The 18,430-nt window shown below is 40.4% G+C and overlaps 1 protein-coding gene across 12 annotated transcripts in view; it reads right to left on the reverse strand.

The window, feature by feature from the left end:
• The window catches only part of LOC150078475 (nuclear factor 1 X-type-like), a 798,656-nt gene that overhangs the window by 415,019 nt on the left and 365,207 nt on the right, over window positions 1-18,430 (reverse strand). The gene's annotated exons all lie outside the window — the stretch shown is intronic.

An 18,430-nucleotide genomic window follows, 5' to 3' on the forward strand; every position in this document is an offset into this window, starting at 1 on the left:
ACGCAGATGTTATCCTGATACAGGAACCCTACACTCACACAGGGCAAGTCAGGGGCTATCCACTCCGATATAAAATTGTACAATGCAACGAAGACGCTCCAAGGGCGGCGGTGGTAGTACAGAACCCGGAGATAACCACAACTCTGCACGCCATGGGCAGCATGTGCCCATATATTAGCTCTGTTGGCAGCCTGTATATGATCTCGCTGTACTGCAGACCCGGAGCCGACCGGGCTAGCCGAGTGGGTAAAGTACCTGACCGGCAACCCAAAGGTCGCGGGTTCGATTCCCGCCTCGGGCTTGGATCAAAGTACTGCAAAAACCTTGGGAGGTGCAAATATGGCCATAGAAGCCGATGCGCCAACAACTACCAAATCAAAAAAAAATCAAAAAAAATCAAAGCAGACCCGGAATAGAAATAGATTTCGCTATCACTTACCTACAAACGGTGCAAGAAACTCTAGCAGGACAAAGAGTCGTAATCGGCGCCGATGTAAACTGCCGCTCCCCTGTCTGGCACAGTACTACACCGGACCGACGAGGTACCAGGAATGGACAGAGGCTTGAGGAGTTCCTAGCAAATTCTATCTTCACTGTAAAGAATCAACCCTTCAATCTACCGACATACTGCAACACCCTATGGGAATCAACCATAGACATCATGCTAACCACAAGAAACATAGAAGCTCATGTGACCAATTGGACTGTGCAAAACGCCTGGACCACATCGGATCACCGCACAATCACCTTCAATATCAAGAGAACGATGCCAAGACCAACAAATGGCAAATACATGGCGAGCAGGTTCGCCATCAAAAAGGCAAACTGGGGGCTCTTTCGAGAACAATTGATCTGCAAAGCACAAGAGGAATTGACCGGATGGGAGAGTGACAGCATGGAAAACATAGACAGGATGCAGGAGAAAGTCGCCCACATTATAACCACTGCAGCGGAAATGGCGATGAAAAGGAAGACACCCTCCGTAGGAGCCATGCCGTGGTGGACCCCGGAGTTACAAAGACTGCGAAAGCAAGTTCAAATAAAGAGAAAAGAATACCAGAAGGCGCAGAGAACCTGGCCACCGGCAGAGGTAGCCTATCTAAGGCATCAATACCAACAGCTACGTAATGCCTACACTGAAAAAATAAAGAAAAATAAGAAAGCCTCCTGGGAGCGACTAGTCTCTGCGACAGGAAATGAGGACCCCTGGGGGGTTGTATACAAAATAACCACAAATAAGCTCCCCAGGGGGGAAATAACGACGGCAACAAAAACGCCCCAAGGATCCCTCACTAAAACATGGGATGATTCAATTAATAACATTCTTAATACAATCATTCTAGAGCCCCCAGACAATCTCAGTGACAAGCAAGAAGAAATCTCCCAAGCGAACGAGGCATACACATCGCAACAAATGGAGCCGCCCTTCGCCATGGAGGAGCTACAAAATGCCGCGTCAAAGATGAGAAATAGGAAATGCCCGGGACCGGATCTCCTGGAGCCGGAGCTGATCAAAAAGGCTGTGGAACACATACCTGGCTTCCTGCTCAAACTTCTAAACTGCTGCCTGCAAGCGGGGAAATTTCCGACCTCCTGGAAAACCGCAAATCTGAAACTCATCCTGAAGAACCTAACAAGCCACCGGAACAACCGGATTCCTACCGACCGATAGCTTTACTGACTACCCTGAGTAAACTATACGAAAGGCTGTTGCATAAAAGAATTATGAGCCACTACAAAGCTGCAAACCTAGAATCACCAAAACAGTATGGATTCAAACCGGGATTATCAACCATAGAAGCAGTCCAAAACCTTATATTCAAAGCAACCCAATGCGACAGGAAGTACTTCCTAGTCATTGCAGTGGACTTCGCAGGGGCGTTCGACACCCTGTGGTGGCCGAGCGTCCTCGGCCGGCTCCGTGAGGCAGCGCTCCCAACAAACCTCTACAAGTGTATAAAGGATTACCTAACTGATCGAAGAATTGAGGTGGTAACACCTTTTCGAAAAGTGGCTCGATGGGTCCGCAGGGGCTGCCCCCAGGGCTCGGTCCTGGGGCCGCTCATGTGGAACATTGTCTTTGAAACATTGTCATTGGCTCAGGACTTGGGCGAAGTGAGCTGCCAGGCCTTTTCTGACGATTTGGTCCTGATGGTGGAGGCGGACTCCAGATCGGGCCTGGAGACTCATGCAAACAAGGCAATACAGGTGTTACAGGATTGGGCAAAGCTACACATGTTGAAGATCTCACCCACGAAGACGAACTCTGTTCTACTGAAATAGAGTGCTCGACATTCACAGACCACCGCAAATAAAGATAGCAGGAGCAACCATCAAACTTGCAAAACAAATATGATACTTAGGGATTACAATCGACAGTAATTTATCCTTCACCCCTCACATCATCCACCTGAAAGAAAAACTAAGAAATTACGCAGCATTAATAGCAAAAGTCTCACGCAGGGACTGGGGATTAAACAGAAAAACCCTGTCCCTGTACTACAAAGCAATTTTCATCCCAGCCATTACCTACGGATCCCCGATATGGTACAAAAAAGCAGGGACAGTAGTAAATAAAAGACACCTGGACACAATCCAGCGTAGCATTATGCTCATTATCTCTCGTGAATGCAGAACAGTGAGCACGCATGCCCTCCAAGTCTTGACAGGAGTCCTCCCACTGGACCTGGAGGTGACTCGCTGCGGGCTGATGTACCACCTGTCTAAGGGACCACCCACTACAATCTATGGGCTCACCCTAGAACCAAACAACAACCGCAAAGCAGAAAAGCATAGAATCGTGGCTCACCTGCTACAGCTGTGGCAGGACAGATGGACAGCATCAAACAAATGCGAAGTGACGAAGAGATTCGTACCACTGGTTGCCAAGACTTATCCATAAGCCCCCCCGTGGTTTAACCCGGGGTTAAATGTAACCTACGTACTAACTGGAAAAGAAATTAGAAAATGTGAATTGGAATATCATCGGTTTGGCTGAAACAAGAAGAAGAAATGAATCACAAGTTTATCAAGTGGAAATCTGCTGTACACCAATGGAAACAGTGAAAGGAATGAAGGTGGAGTTGGGTTTCTGGTCCATAAAGATTTTAAAAACAACATTTTGGAATTCAAAAGTACATCACCAAGGGTGTCAAGACTAATATTCAAGATTTCTAAGAGGTACAATCTAAAGATTATAATGATTTATGCACCAACATCGAGCCATGATGATGAAGAGGTTGAAGAAATGTACACTGAAATTGAGAGTCTTCTAGATGAGCAGAAAACCCACTACACTATTATTATGGGGGACTTCAATGCTAAAGTTGGAAAAAGGCAAAACAGCGCAGAAAGAGGAACTATAGGAAATTTTGGAATTGGTGAAAGAAATAAAAGAGGTGAAAGACTTGTGGAATTTGCAGAATCTCAAGGACTGTCAGTAATGAACACTTTTTTCAAGAAAAGGGTGAACAGAAAGTGGACGTGGAAGAGTCCAAATGCATTAACAACTAATGAAATCGACTTCATCCTCACTAACAGAAGATATATTGTGAATGATGTTACCGTCCTGAATAAGGTAAATGTTGGAAGTGATCACAGAATGGTAAGATGTACACTTGATATAGATGTAGGAAAGGAAAGGAAAAAACTGACTCAAGTAAATAATACAAAGGTCTTTGAAATAACAGAGGAGGAGAAAAAGCAGTATGTACTGGAACTTAAGAACAAGTTTGAGCTTCTGCAGACTGCTCAGGACCAAGATATCGACGAGAAATATTACAACTTTTTGAAAGTGATAAAGCCCAAGAAACCTATAGGGAAACAGAAATCCAAAGAAGAAAAAATTAGTCAAGAAACACTTGTCATGATGAACCAAAGATGACAAATGAAGAGCAAGAAAAACACTGACAGGGAGAAAATTGAGTATACTGAGTTATGCAAAGCCATTAGAAAGAGACTCAGAGAGGACATAAGAAGATTTAACACAAGAAAAGTAGAACAAGCATTAAGGGAAAACAAAGGATTTAAATCAGCAGCCATGAGCAGTAATACAGAAAGACAAATGATACTAAAACTGAAGAATAGCGATGGTGTACTTATAAACAGCAGAGAAGGCATAATTCAAATAGCAGAAGACTACTATAGAGAATTATACAAGGAGCGAAGGAATACCAGCAGTGGGGAACATGGATTGCAAAGTAGCAACACATACGACATACCCGATATTCTTCCTGATGAGGTAGAACATGCATTGAAGAAAATGAAGAATCGGAAAGCCCCAGGGGAAGATGAAGTTACTGTAGAGTTGTTAAAATTGGGAGGAAGAGACATAACACAAAAACTGGCAAGGCTCTTCACAAAGTGCATTAGAAAAGGTGTGATGCCTAAGCAGTGGAATAATGCAATCATAGTTTTGCTGCATAAGAAAGGAGATAAATCAGAAATTGGAAATTATTGACCAATTAGCTTGTTATCCCATATCTACAAGTTGTTCACAAGGGTCATTACTAACAGATTAGAAAGAATACTTGATGAGAATCAACCGAAAGAGCAAGCTGGCTTAGTTTAGGACAGGATTCTCAACTATGGATCACCTTCACGTAATATCACAGCTAATGGAGAAAGCAAATGAATATAAAACACCATTATGCCTGGCGTTTGTGGATTATGAAAAGGCGTTTGACTCCATACAGCATAAGGCAATGTTCCGGGCACTGGAAAGACAAGGCATAGATACTCCATATATTATGATTTTGAAGAAAATATATGAGAGTGCTACATCCTTTATTAGACTAGACAAAGACAGTAGCAAATTTAAAATCGAGAAAGGAGTTCGACAAGGAGACACAATATCTCCGAAGCTGTTTACTGCTGCCCTTGAGGAAGCTTTCAGAAGATTAGACTGGTCGCAGAAAGGAGTCAATGTGAACGGAGAGTACCTAAACCTTTTACGACTTGCAGATGACATTGTGGTCATAAGCCACGATCCCAAAGAATTAGAGGAAAATCTTAATCAGTTATGCACAGTTAGTAAGGATTTTGGACTAAAGATGAATATGGCTAAAACAAAAGTAATGATGAACAAGTATGCCACGGAAAGGGAAATAATGATTGAAGGAGCAGTAATTGAAAAGGTGGAGTCATATACTTATCTGGGACAAGTTATTAGCTGTAATAATGATAAATGGCTGGAAGTCAAGAGAAGAATAAATTTTGGATGGATAGCATTCAGGAAATATAGTCACATACTGAAGAGCAATATCCAAGTTTGTCTGAAACGTAAAATAATGAATCAATGTATACTCCCCACCATGACTTATGGAAGTGAAACTTGGGCACTCACCAAAAGAATGGAAGAGAAGCTAAGAACTACACAGCGAAGAATGGAACGAATTATATTGGGAATCAGACTGTTAGATAAGAAGAGAAACACATGGATTAGGCAGCAAACTCAAGTAAAGGACATTCTTATCAAAACTAAAGAACTAAAATGGTCTTGGGCAGGACACATAGCTCGAAGACATGATGACAGATGGACTAAGAAAATAACAGAATGGTACCCAAGAGGAGCTAGAAGAAAACCTGGAAGACAAAGGCGGAGATGGATAGATGAAATTCATGAGTTTTTGAGTAGTAAATGGATGGCCAGTGCTCAAAACAGAAGGAACTGGAAAGTTGCTGGAGAGGCCTTCATCCTGCAGTGGATTGAAAATGGCTGATGATGATGATGACTTACTAACGGGCCATGGCCCATTCAAGGCAAAATTGAACATGCTGGGTATAACGGAGGAGCTAACTTGCACCTGTGGTGAGCCTGAAACATGGCATCATATAATGCACGACTGTGAGTGTTATGAGGAACACAGAAGCGTGCTAATAACTAAAATAAAGTACATACCGAAAAACAAAGAACACCATCTCTTGGACACAGAAGACGACTATGCGGCTTTCAGCAAATTTGCATGAGAAGTCTTCGACCGAAGAAGAACAGAAATTGCCATCCACGATGAATGAAAGTAAATTACATACTCGAAGAAAATCGACCACCCCACAAGACTGCAAAGAGCAAGAGGAAATCAAAATGAGCGTGGAAGAAGACAACCCCGACTAACGTGAGGGTTACAAACGGGTCAAAGGACCCAACAGGACCCTACAAAGATCAAGAAAATAGCAAAGTGACAAGGAACCTGGCCAGACACAGCCACTGGAACTACCCAACGAAGATGAGTACAGGCAAACAAACCAAGTGACAAAAAACCCGGACTGGACATAAATGCAGGAACTACTTGCAGTACGCCATATGGTGGTCTGAATAGGACACCCTAGTCCTATTCACCTTTAATTCCCAATCCCCAGGCAGGGGGAGACGGTTTCCTGTTCCCTCCCCTGCCACTCCCCGCTTCTCTACTCCTGGTGGGGCATGGGCCTGCCCCACTGCTTTTGGGGACACCTACTCTATTGTCCCCATACTTCTGGCTTTTCCCCCCAGTCTTTAGTCTCCCTCCCTTACTCTGTCTATACACCAGCGCATGTCCCACACAATGTTAAAAATTAAAATATGTCCAAATTCAAACCGCGCACGCAAAACTCTTTCGGTTTAAACCTTTTTCAGCGATTATTTTATTTTATTATTATATATATATATATATATATATATATATTTTTTTTTTTTATTATTTTTTTTTAGGCCCTAGCCACTGAAATCTCAGGAAACTAGGTGGCAGGGCCTGCCAGAGTAAAATATCAACTACTGGGTACCTGGTCTGCCTTCACGAGGCTAAGTGTGGACAACGTTGGGCCCCAGTAGGGGTCTAGCGGCTAAATGGCCAGAAGAACAACGATACACTACACTTACAAAACTACACTACACTTACAAAATCCCCAACACTACACTTACAAAATCCATACACTTTTAAATCTCTGGCCTTTATAGTGAATTGTTACACCTACAATGAAAGCAATGCGGAGTTGGGGGGAACCCCCGGTGCCGCTAGACACGAATACACTTTACACTTTGTACTTATTTCTTGTTTATCAAAGCTTGAGCTACAGGATTAAGAGATGGATACCAACTGATATTGAAATTAATATAGATTTAGATGTTAAGCATGAAAAGAAGAGATGTATGAACAAATTAGTTAACTTAGGGCAAACTAGTTGGGACACGATGATTGCAGAGTTACAAAGCAGTTCATTCCGGAGGTCACATTTTAGAAAATAACAAAGTAAGAAGGTAGTTTACACCTAGTTTGCAGTCACTATTTTTCATAACTGGACATGGGTCATTTAATGGCAAACTGCATTAGGATTACTTGACACAGATTTGCATTTTTGTGGAGCAAGAGACACTTGGGACCATGTAATGTACAAATGTAGCATTTATGACAGTGTTAGGACGATAATTGAAGACATATTAGTGTCAGTTTCGGCAGGATAGGAAATTAGTTTTTTGTCTGAAGGAAGGATTTTTTACAAATTTCAGGAATTTGCCAAAGGCATTTTTGAGCTAAGGAATAACTGAATTCAGACATCCAGGAACTGATAATAATATCAGTATTTTGGTGTAATTAATAATTGTTTCTAAAAAACCTTGATGGACTTGGCAGATGTTTTTTTTTTTTTTTCTGAGCCTGGTTGCAGAAGTTCCCCTCTTCCACCCTCTGCTGGACTTGGCTCCAGAGTTTTTTTTTTTTGCTTGTTTGTTTTTTGTTTTTTTTATACCACAGGATTTTTTTTTTCCTTCTCTGGAGTAGACCCCCAGGTGAACCTGGCCCACTTTCCCATGGTGTGGACGAGTATCCAGAATCATCTCTCCAGGTGATTGATGCTTCTGGGTAGCCAAGCATACAGAACAACAGAAACATAACACACACAAACCTAGACTATTTACATATTTGGCCCTTTTGTAGTGGTACTGTTCCTCACATAGATATGAGGCAAAGTTGAACTGATGTTCTAGGAGCCACCCTTTACATACACACATGCCCTTCTGACACATTCATGGTATTGCACTGAGAATGAATTGACCCTCCATGAAGGAATTTCAGATAACCCTAACTCAACATTGTTCAGTAGTACAACATCATAAATAGGTTGTGGGTTTGCCAGGAAAGCTGGCTGGGGCTGCACAGTACAGTAAATAAATAAATAAAAATGTGCTTTGGTTGTGGAACTGGCATACTGTAATCATGAGGGATTGGTCTCATCACTGAATCCAGGATCAGATGAATTCATTCATTCCTTGCTGAAAATCAAGTTACATTTGTATTACAGAAATAACAATCACCACTGTGCTCTTTTGGCCCCCCACCATATCATGTAGGTAAATGATATCAACTTTTTCCTTTTATTCAGTTAGTTACATAATCCATTTGAAAAAAAAAATTATGTGCGCACGCACACACAAATCTTTCCTAACTAATTATAATGACACAACAGATATATGAAAAATTTACTGGTTATATGTCATTATAATTATATTAGTTAGGAAAGAGTTGTGTGTGCGTGGGCACGCACACAAATTTTTTTTTGGGGTGATTTTTATATATATTCATGGCATGAAGATGAATGCTTCAGTAATTCACCAGGCATTATCTGAAACAATTTTTAATCAAATTATTATATTATGAAATAACAAGAATATAGATATACACTCAGTTGGCTGTGCATTGGCCACAACTCCTAATGTAGGAATGGACTGGTGACACTGGTAAAGGATCAAAGTTGGGAACGGCTGATATAAGAATGTAGTTGGCATACGTGACAATCAGTTTTGAGTGTTTGCAAGGAAGAATAGGTTGGCATCGCAATCTCTATAACTTTAAAGTGGAATGATTGTTGAGGCAAGATGTGCAGGTTAAGAGTTCCTGTTCTGTGGTGTCATCAGTCTATCATGGCTGGCTCAACAGCAGCCAGACAAAGGTCACACATGAGATAGCCACATGTGATTGATGCCTGGGGTGAGCATTGTGTGTCTCATAACACAACAGTGATGCAGCATATTAGCCCAACTAACCACCCAGTACAATGTAGAAAGAGCAAGACCAATACCCACATGGACTATACACCCAACATTAGTTCATAAAAGCTATGGTAGTCAACTTCCATCAAAACTACCCATGCTCAAAGTGAGACACAAGAAACTGCACTTTGCATGGGTCTGTCAGCACCAAAAGGGCAGGAGACCGGCAGAATTGCTTAACAAGTACAGGTCACCGTGAAATAGGGTTGAATTTGAAAGTGTCTGCAATTCTGCCCAGACACAATAGGAGGGAGTATATGATGAGAGCCTTGTCGATCAATTCGGCCTTGGAAAGATTGTGCAAGGCTCAAGGGGTAGAATTTTTTTCAGCCTGGACTGTACTTGTTAACAGGAGAGATTGCTTCTACAGGGATGGGATACACTTAAATAGAAAGGGTGCAAGAATATTTGCTGATGCTATCGAGGCAGTGTTGGGTGGGTCAGAAAACTGCTAGCTTGGGGGGAGACAAAGACGAATAGATTAACAGTAGCCACTGGCACACGTGAAAGAGATTCTTGCACTGCTTCTATTGGAATGGGCAGAAGCCTGAAAAACAAGATGCAGGATATTTCAGAGACTGCTGGGAGTCATTGCGGTACAAGTAAACACATGGGTTGTGTTAGGGTAGCTAAGAATAGAAATATGTGCATGTATACTTGCGTGTACACCAATGCTAGGAGTTTAGCAAATAAATTTGATAAATTTGAGGTATTGCTCAAAACATCAAAAGCAGATATTGTTGGGATATCAGAGACGTGGTGTCACACATATAAGGAATGCAGAACTGGAATTTGAGGAGTACAACGTCTACAGAAAGGATAGACTGGATAGGAAGGGAGGAGGGGTTATGCTATTAGTTAAGAAATACATAAAATCAAAGGAAGTGAAGCCAGTGGACATCGCTGGACAGTGCAGTGTCGAGTCAGTTTGGTGTGACATAAGCATTGGGAGATCAAAATTGAGAGTAGGAGTGTGCTATAGGCCTAATGACTCTGATGAGTATAATAAGATACTGTACAGGAAAATAGAGTGGGCCAGTAAATCAGAGAGTCTTATAATGGGGGATTTTAATTTCCCAGATATTGACTGGAATTTGGGGACTGGTCACTCACACACTAGCAAGGCTTTTGTGGATTTATTGGATGATTGTTTTCTACATCAGCATGTTCGGGAGGCAACTAGAGGGAGGAATACTCTTGATTGATTATCAGCAGTGATTCTTCATGCATTAAGAATCTGCAGATAAATGAACCACTAGGTGGCAGTGATCACAGTGTGCTGAAGTGGGATTTACTCAAAGAGGTAACTACCATTAGGGGTAAAGGGAAGGGTTATTGCTTTCGTAAAGGCGACTACGATGGACTGAGACAGTATTTAAATTCTATACAGTGGGACCAACTGATGATGTTACCAACAGCAAATGCAAAATGGGAAGCATTCAAAGAACTTATCTTGGAAGCTACTAGGCTTTACATACCAACTAAGAAATATTGTTCAAGGTTTAGGCCTAAATGGATGTCAGATGAACTGACAAGGCATATGGCAGAGAAGAAACATGCATGGGATACATACAAATTAACACATGACACAGAAGCCTATTATAGATACAAGTTGATCTGTAACCAAGTTACAAAGGAGGTTAGGCAGGCGAAGGCAGATTACGAGAAATCTTTGGCAAGGGATGCAAAGAAAAACAGCAAAGAGTTCTTTACTTATGTAAACTCTAGAAGGAAGGGGATGAATCAGATTGGTCCACTTGATATCGATGGGTCAACTGTTGATGATCCTGCTCAGGTAGCTAACAAACTAAATTAATATTTTGCATCGACATTCACACATGAGGAGTTATTTAGCGAGGGGAAAGCCAGAGGTGTATTCAACTCTAGCAGTAAGCTAGAGAATCTTGTAATACCTGAGAGTAAAGTGGAGGAGAAATTGTTGAAGATAAACACAAGAAAGGCACCCGGGGTGGATGGGATCTATCCAGTTATATTAAAGGAGGCAGCAAAGGAAGTAAGTAAACCCTTAGTCATAATTATGAGAGCTTCCTTGGACTCAGGGGAGGTATCCACAGACTGGAGATGTGCAAATGTCACCCCAATTCACAAAGGAGGATCAAAGGCTGACACAAGTAATTATAGACCTGTGAGTTTAACTTCTGTTCCAGGAAAATTAATGGAGGCACTAGTTAAAGAAGCACTGCAGGATCATTTAGACAAGACTTCAGCTATAGCTCGGACACAGCATGGTTTTGTTAAGGGGAAGTCTTGCCTGACCAATTTGATTGGATACTATGATGCAGTCACAAAGGAACTGGATGCAGGGAATAACTTTGATATTATATACTTGGATCTTAGAAAGGCTTTTGATACTGTTGCACATGGAAGACTGCTGCACAAATTGGAGCAGTGTGGCATTGGAGGCAAATTGCTGCTGTGGATAAAATAGTGGCTGAGGGGGAGAAGACAGAGAGTGGTAATCAATGGACACTGCTCGTCGTGGACTAATGTTATTAGTGGAGTCCCTCAGGGCTCAGTGTTGGGTCCATTATTGTTTTCTGTATTCATAAATGATACTGATGAGGGTATATCAAGCTTAATGTCAAAGTTTGCAGACGATACAAAGGTAGGCAGTGTTGTCAAGGACACTACTGACACTATGCTACTGCAACAGGATCTGGAAAGGTTGAGCAGATGGGCTGAGAGGTGGCAAATGAAGTTTAACATTGACAAATGTAAAGTACTACACATGGGAAACAGCAACCCCAGAGCAACGTATCAACTCTGTGGTACTACACCGACAGTGGTAGAGAATGAAAGGGACCTGGGGGTGGTTGTGCAGGCAAATACCACTGTCAGTGTAGTACCACAGAGTGGTACTACACTGACAGTGGTAGAGAATGAAAGGGACCTGGGGGTGGTTGTGAGGGCAAATATGAAGTTCTCTGAGCAGTGCAGACGGGCTGCAAGAGTAGCTCATGGTGTATTGTCAATGATATATAGGAATTTTTCTAGCAGGGATAAGGAGGTGATTATTCCCTTGTATAAGGCAATGGTCAGGCCACACCTAGAGTACTGTATACAGGTCTGGAGGCCTCATTTCAAGAAGGATGTAGAGCTGCTGGAACGAGTACAGAGAAGGGCAACAAGATTAGTGAATGGAACAAAGAGGTGCTCTTATGAAGAAAGGCTTAAGTTTTGCAAATTACAGTGTCTGGAGACTAGGCACCAGCGAGGTGATCTGATAGAGGTGTATAAAGCCTTGAATGGTTTGAGCATGCTCAGTGCTGATGGGATTCTTCCTCTCGCTCAGAATAATCACCTGAGAGGGCTTAAATTCAAATTGAGGAAAGACAGATGTAGGATAGACGTGCGGAAATTTGCCTTTAGCCAGCGGGTGGTTGGTTGGTTGGTGGAACAGACTTCCATCCCTTGTCGTGGAAGTTGATAGCCTAAATAAGTTTAAGGCTCAGCTGGACAGATATTTTGAACGAACAGAGGGGTGAAGTGGAAGTGGGTTTTTTTTTTTTTTTTTTGGCTGATGCTGCATAAGCTTGCTTTCTTGCATCAAATGCCTCTACTAATGCTAATGCTAAAAACTGGACCAGCAACGTGGAAATCTGTTGACGTTTTACTGAATACTGAAATGAATATCATTTCCAACTCTATAACACTGATGGATATATCTGCATTTTGCAAAAGCAACATGAGGTCATGGCATCTGGATGCACTGGTGGTGTTAAGCAGGCTGGAGGTAGTATTATGGTTTGGGAACTTTTCATGGCATGCCCTGGGTCCTCTGGTCACCATTAATCAATGGCTAGATGGAAATGGTTGTCTTTCTATTGTTGCTAACCAGTATACTTCTTCGTGACAGGGGTGTATCCAGACAACTCCAGTGTCTATTAAAAAGTCAACATGCCATGACCCAGCAGGTTGCTAACTATTGTCAGAAATATGACAATGAATTCTCCATCCTATCATGTTATTGGCCAGGAGGTCAATAACAATGGCCTCTTTTGTTAAAAAAATTGTTGGAAACAAAATTGGAAAACTATTGCCTGAAGAACGTAATGGTGAATTATGTAGAAGAGCACACCACTTCTGAATAGCTTCCTCAGGATCACCCAAATCTCAACCCAACTGAGCCTGTTTGGACATACTGGAGGAGGGCAATCAATGCTGTGACTATCCACTTGACATTGTGTGGGTATTTCTGGACACGTTGTGTAACACATGGGTAGCACTGCCACAGACCACCCTGTAACACCTTGTGGAGTCCATGCCAAGCTGTGTGTGGGCAAAAGATGGCCCCACAAGGTATTAGGTTGGTGTTGCAAATGAGAGCCAACTCAGTGTATTCAAACAATTACATAAATACGCATGTATAAACAATAATAACTAAATAACAATCGTTCTTCATGTAGGCTGGTGGAACAGGCATCCAAGCGGTATATTCAGTCTCATCATGTTCACATAATCAGGTTCATCAAAAAAATTAAATATTCTAGAGGAAAAACCAAAAAGAAATTTGTAATCAACATCCAAGGTTCCGTCTGTTCCATTTTTGACTCCCCTTCTGATGAAATATTTGTTGACCTGTGCTATTTATTTATTAATTCATGTAGATTCACTTAGAGAAATTATTATTCCTTTCAGATATTTTTAAATTTTTGCTTTATGTACTGACAATATTGTAACAAACAGAATAGTTACTGAAGTACAATGGCATCCTAGAATATTATTAATATTATTAATATTAGAATATTATTAATATTAGAATATTAATAATATTCTAATATTAAATATTATTAATAATGCTAGAATATTATTAATGCACTGAGTTCTCTCTATAACATTGTGTTAGAAGTATAGAGTACATTACATGAGTAGGGCAGATTACAATTTGCAGTGTTCTTAATTTTGTGAATCATTCTATTTTAAGAGGATTAGGGTTGCAGATCTTTAAACTGCCAGATAATATTACCTAAAATAGGTTTTAGTTTTGAGGCAAGCCAAGTTTGTTTTTCCAAGCACATTCATTATGGATGATCATGATTTTCAGAATTTTTAAGTGAAAAAAATTACTCTACTTTTGGAAACTTTTATAGCTCACACAGACTTTTAGACAGCATGAGATTCCTTCAGACAAACACCTTCCTCTATTGTTAATGACAACGTTTTTCATGATTATTTTGAAAAATTGTAAGAATTATCTTTTATTAGTTTTATTTACATTGGTTCTAAAACCATTAATCAGTTTTCATTTAATTTCTGGGTGCACGCCTTGAAGTCAGCAATAAAATAAAATAAAATTTTAAAATTAAAAAGAAAATGCATTTTTGATTAAAAAAAATCCCATATCTTTTTAATCTAACATGCACAATTTTTTCTGTCGGAAGGGGGGCCAATAACAATGGCCTCTTTTGTTAAAAAATTGTTTGGAAACAAACTTGGAAAACTACTGCCTGAAGAACTTAATAGTGTTTTATTCAGAAGAGCACACTTCTGAATAGCTTCCTCAGTTTCAGAAACGTTAATATATGGGATAGATTTTTGCCACATCAGAATTAAAAAACAAAACTATCTATACAACCCATATCCCTTACATAGTATTCCCAACGTGGTTTCATCATACTCATCTCACTGCCCAGAAGGTACTTATCCAGTTGCCCCTTAGACTGTTGAAACCTGTTAATACTAAGGTCCAGCTTATTAGTTTTCCACCAATAGTCTTTATTTATGCTCATTGGTTTTTGTCTCATTTACATGTGAAAAATCCATTATCCAATCCCCCCCCTCCCCCCTAAATGCCTTATACATCTCAATCAGCTGCCCTCTGAGATCATTATCTCCAAGCACTATAATCCACACCATTGTAATCTCTGCTCAAACAGATGCCCTCGGCTATTCACTCTAGATGAGTCACTCATCTTTGAATTCTTTAAGGAAACTCAATGTTTTTTCAAACCTGAAAAACAGTACATGGTGCTATAACTTCTTCTTCCCTAAATAATAATCAGTGTTTCTCAAAAAAAAAAAAAAACAAGGAAGGTATTCTGCAAGTCTTTAAAAAAATAAAAATGAAAACTCCAATTATTATAATTATAATATTGCCATATATCACAGCTTATAAGGTAACTTCTATTTTTTGCCTTGATTGTCATTCATTATATAAGCGGACCCTCGCCCTCATTTTTTTTTACAATCATCTTTCACATCTCTTGCAACAGTGTATTTAAATAAAATCTGGACTAGAACTACTGTCTTCTTTTTAATTTAATTGTTTCTGTTCTCTTTTTTACAAAGCTTGCATTGTGAAATTTTATTAGACTGCTCATAATCCATAAAGAATGAAGTTTACTTTCATGACCTTCTATATAATAGCTGTATATCACACTCCCTCTTAATGTAGATGGTCACAAAGCCAAAGGCATAGGTGACAATGTTATCACTGTTATTAACAGTATATATGTACATGAGATTATGGAACCCAACCATTCATTGCTGCCTGTTTAATAGCATACTACAATTTTTTTTTTTTTTTTTTGTAAATAATGCCTCAATATGAAGTGCCTTCTATATATGAAATGGACAATCATCAAAGTTTACTTTTTAAGAACCAGGTCCCCCCCCCCCTCTCTCTCTCTCTCTCTCTCTCTCTACTTTTGAGAGGACATGATTTCTACTAAGCATATGTGCTTCACTAACTGTTTTAAATTTTCACGAAACAATTTTTTGAAAAATTGCAAAAATATTCCCACCGATCTCATATCAGTCAGACTCAATTTTGTTATTCCATTCTGAAATCCATAACATGTAATTTAAACAAATACACAAAAAAAGTAAATTATGTGTTCTCTGCTCAACTGGCAGTTTGATAAATGAAAAAGCCTAAGTGTTCTGGGGGGGGGGGAGATGATGTCCCCAGCTGAGCCCAACTAACTCAGCAATGGTGTGAAAAACAGTCATAAAAGTTCTTTGCATTACTAATGTGATTCAAATTCAGTTCTTTCCATGAGGTGTACAAGGATGGTGATTATAACCCTGTGCTATCCACAAAGGCAATATTTAAGTACATCAAAATCATCTAATTGTCTAAAACCAAAGAAGGAACAACAGAGAATCATTCACACAACACCACACAGTAATGTGAGCAGCCAAACCACTGATTGTTATTATGAAGGTAGATTTACCTTGATAATAATAATTATAAAGGACCCTGTGACTAAGTGCCCCTAGTAGTAGTGGCATGTGATGCAAGAAAGCAAGTGTATGAGCTTATGCAGCATCAGCCAAAAAAAAAAAAAAAAAAAAAATCACACCATTACCTCCAAATGCCTGTCCAGTTCCTCCTTAAATTTATTTAACCTATCAAATTCCACAATGACAGATGGAAGTTTGTTCCAGCAATTAACCACCCACTGGCTAAAGGCAAATTTCCGCACATCTATTCTACATCTGTCTTTTCTTAATTTGAATTTATGCCCTCTTAGGTTCGTAATCTGAACAAGTGGAAGGATCCCATCAGAATTCAACGTGTTCAACCCATTCAAGGACTTCTACACCTCAATCAGATCAGCGCGCAGGTGCCTAGTCTCCAGCCACTGCAATTTGCAGAACTTAAGCCTCTCTTGGTAAGAGGATCCCTTCATTCCTCTCACCAATCTTGTTGCCCTTCTCGGTACATGCTCAAGCAAATCGACATCCTTCCTAAAATGAGGCCTCCAGACCTGTACGCAGTACTCAAGGCGTGGCCTGACCATTGCCTTATACAGAGGGACAATCACCTCCTTTTCTATGAGGAACCCAGACCAACAAAATCAGTGTAAGAATTGAAATGTTTTTTTAGCTTGTAACTGCATTTCATTTACTTGCTCATTTTGTTTATTGCATTTATATCAATTTATTTCTAATAGACATTGTTTCACATTCCTTTCATACCAAATAACCTGCAACCCCCTTTATATGGAAACTATTGAGAAAATTTGTTTGTTTGTTTGTTTGTTTGTAGGCTTTACAGCACAAGGCCATAATGCACCTAACTATGGTGATGTTAAATACATAGTTATATCTATGTAGATGTTATTCAAGTTTATAATGTGTTATAGTTTTATCTGTTTCAGGAAACTAAAACTTTTGGTCACAAGTGGCGCATCTGCTAGGAGGTCAGAAATGCTGAAAAAGGTGTTCATCGTGGAAAATGAGGTCAACATAGCTTGTCGCTCAGTATTGTATTGTATTGTATTTGGGGCAATCAATAAGCAGACATTGGACAGTGAGCTGAGTGTTGTACTTTGTGCACTGTGCTGGATCGGTGCCTACAAGAAGATAAAGATGTAAGTGTGTATGGCCTATTCGCAGTCGAGCTAATACTAACTCTTCGTGTCTGTCCTAATGTATACTCGACTTCCAAGGTTTGAGATCTTTCTTTATATGGAGTGATTTGTTACCAACTTGAGTTTGCCAGATAAGTTGGCATTGCTCCAGACATCGCTTCTTTGAAATCGGAGAGTGGTATGTTAAAGGGGTGATCTACAGGATCTGTAGCAGTTTTGGCAGCTGGGTCAGCACATTCATTTCCAACACTTCCAATGTGACCAGGGATCCAACAGAAGAGAAATTGTTGTTTGTTCTTATTAAACTTGGTCATGGTATTCCAAATAAGTACGAGTAAGGGGTTATGATGATTTTTGTTCTGCTGTATAGCTTGGATAGCACTAACTGAGTCTCTGCAGATAATACTGTGCAAAATATTTGTTGAAAAGGTGAAATTTAATGCTATGTAGATAGCATAGAATTCTGCAGTGCAGCTACTGAATTCAATGGAGAGTTTCGACTATGTTAAGGTTGGAAAATACTGCTGCTGCACCAACATGGGCGTCAGTTTTAGATGCATCCATGTAGATTGGCGTGTACTTTGCGTGCTGGGTTCTCAATGCGGCATGAATTTGCAGTATGTTCTGCTGGGATAAGGTGTGTTTCCCCAACGATGAGAGTTATAGGTCCCACAGATACATCCAAGATGGGTCTGTACAAGTAGTAGTAGTAGTAGGCTGTATCATGCTAAGGTCGATTTGCCAGTCACTGAGCAGGGAACACAGGCATATTCCTATTGGTGGGTTTTTAGATGGGTAGGCTCTGTAAAGGTTCTCCCATTTTGGCGAAAAAAGTCCATTCCGAGTAGGGTTGTCCAGTTGCTCTCACTTTTTTTCTGCGCATGGGGAGCTGACCATTTCAGTTGCTTCAGCATATAAGCTCTGGATTGGCGATGTACAGAATGCCCCTAGTGAGAGACTAAGAGAACTGTAGTGTACAGTATCAAGACAACGAAAGGCACTTGGTCTAAGAGAGCTGTAGACCACAGAGCCGTAGTCATAGGCGTGACTGTATTAATGCATGAGAAAT

The sequence above is a fragment of the Mastigoproctus giganteus genome, chromosome 11, assembly GCF_048544385.1.
Source record: "Mastigoproctus giganteus isolate SK-2022 chromosome 11, ASM4854438v1, whole genome shotgun sequence".
NCBI classification, from domain to species: Eukaryota; Metazoa; Arthropoda; class Arachnida; order Uropygi; family Thelyphonidae; genus Mastigoproctus; species Mastigoproctus giganteus.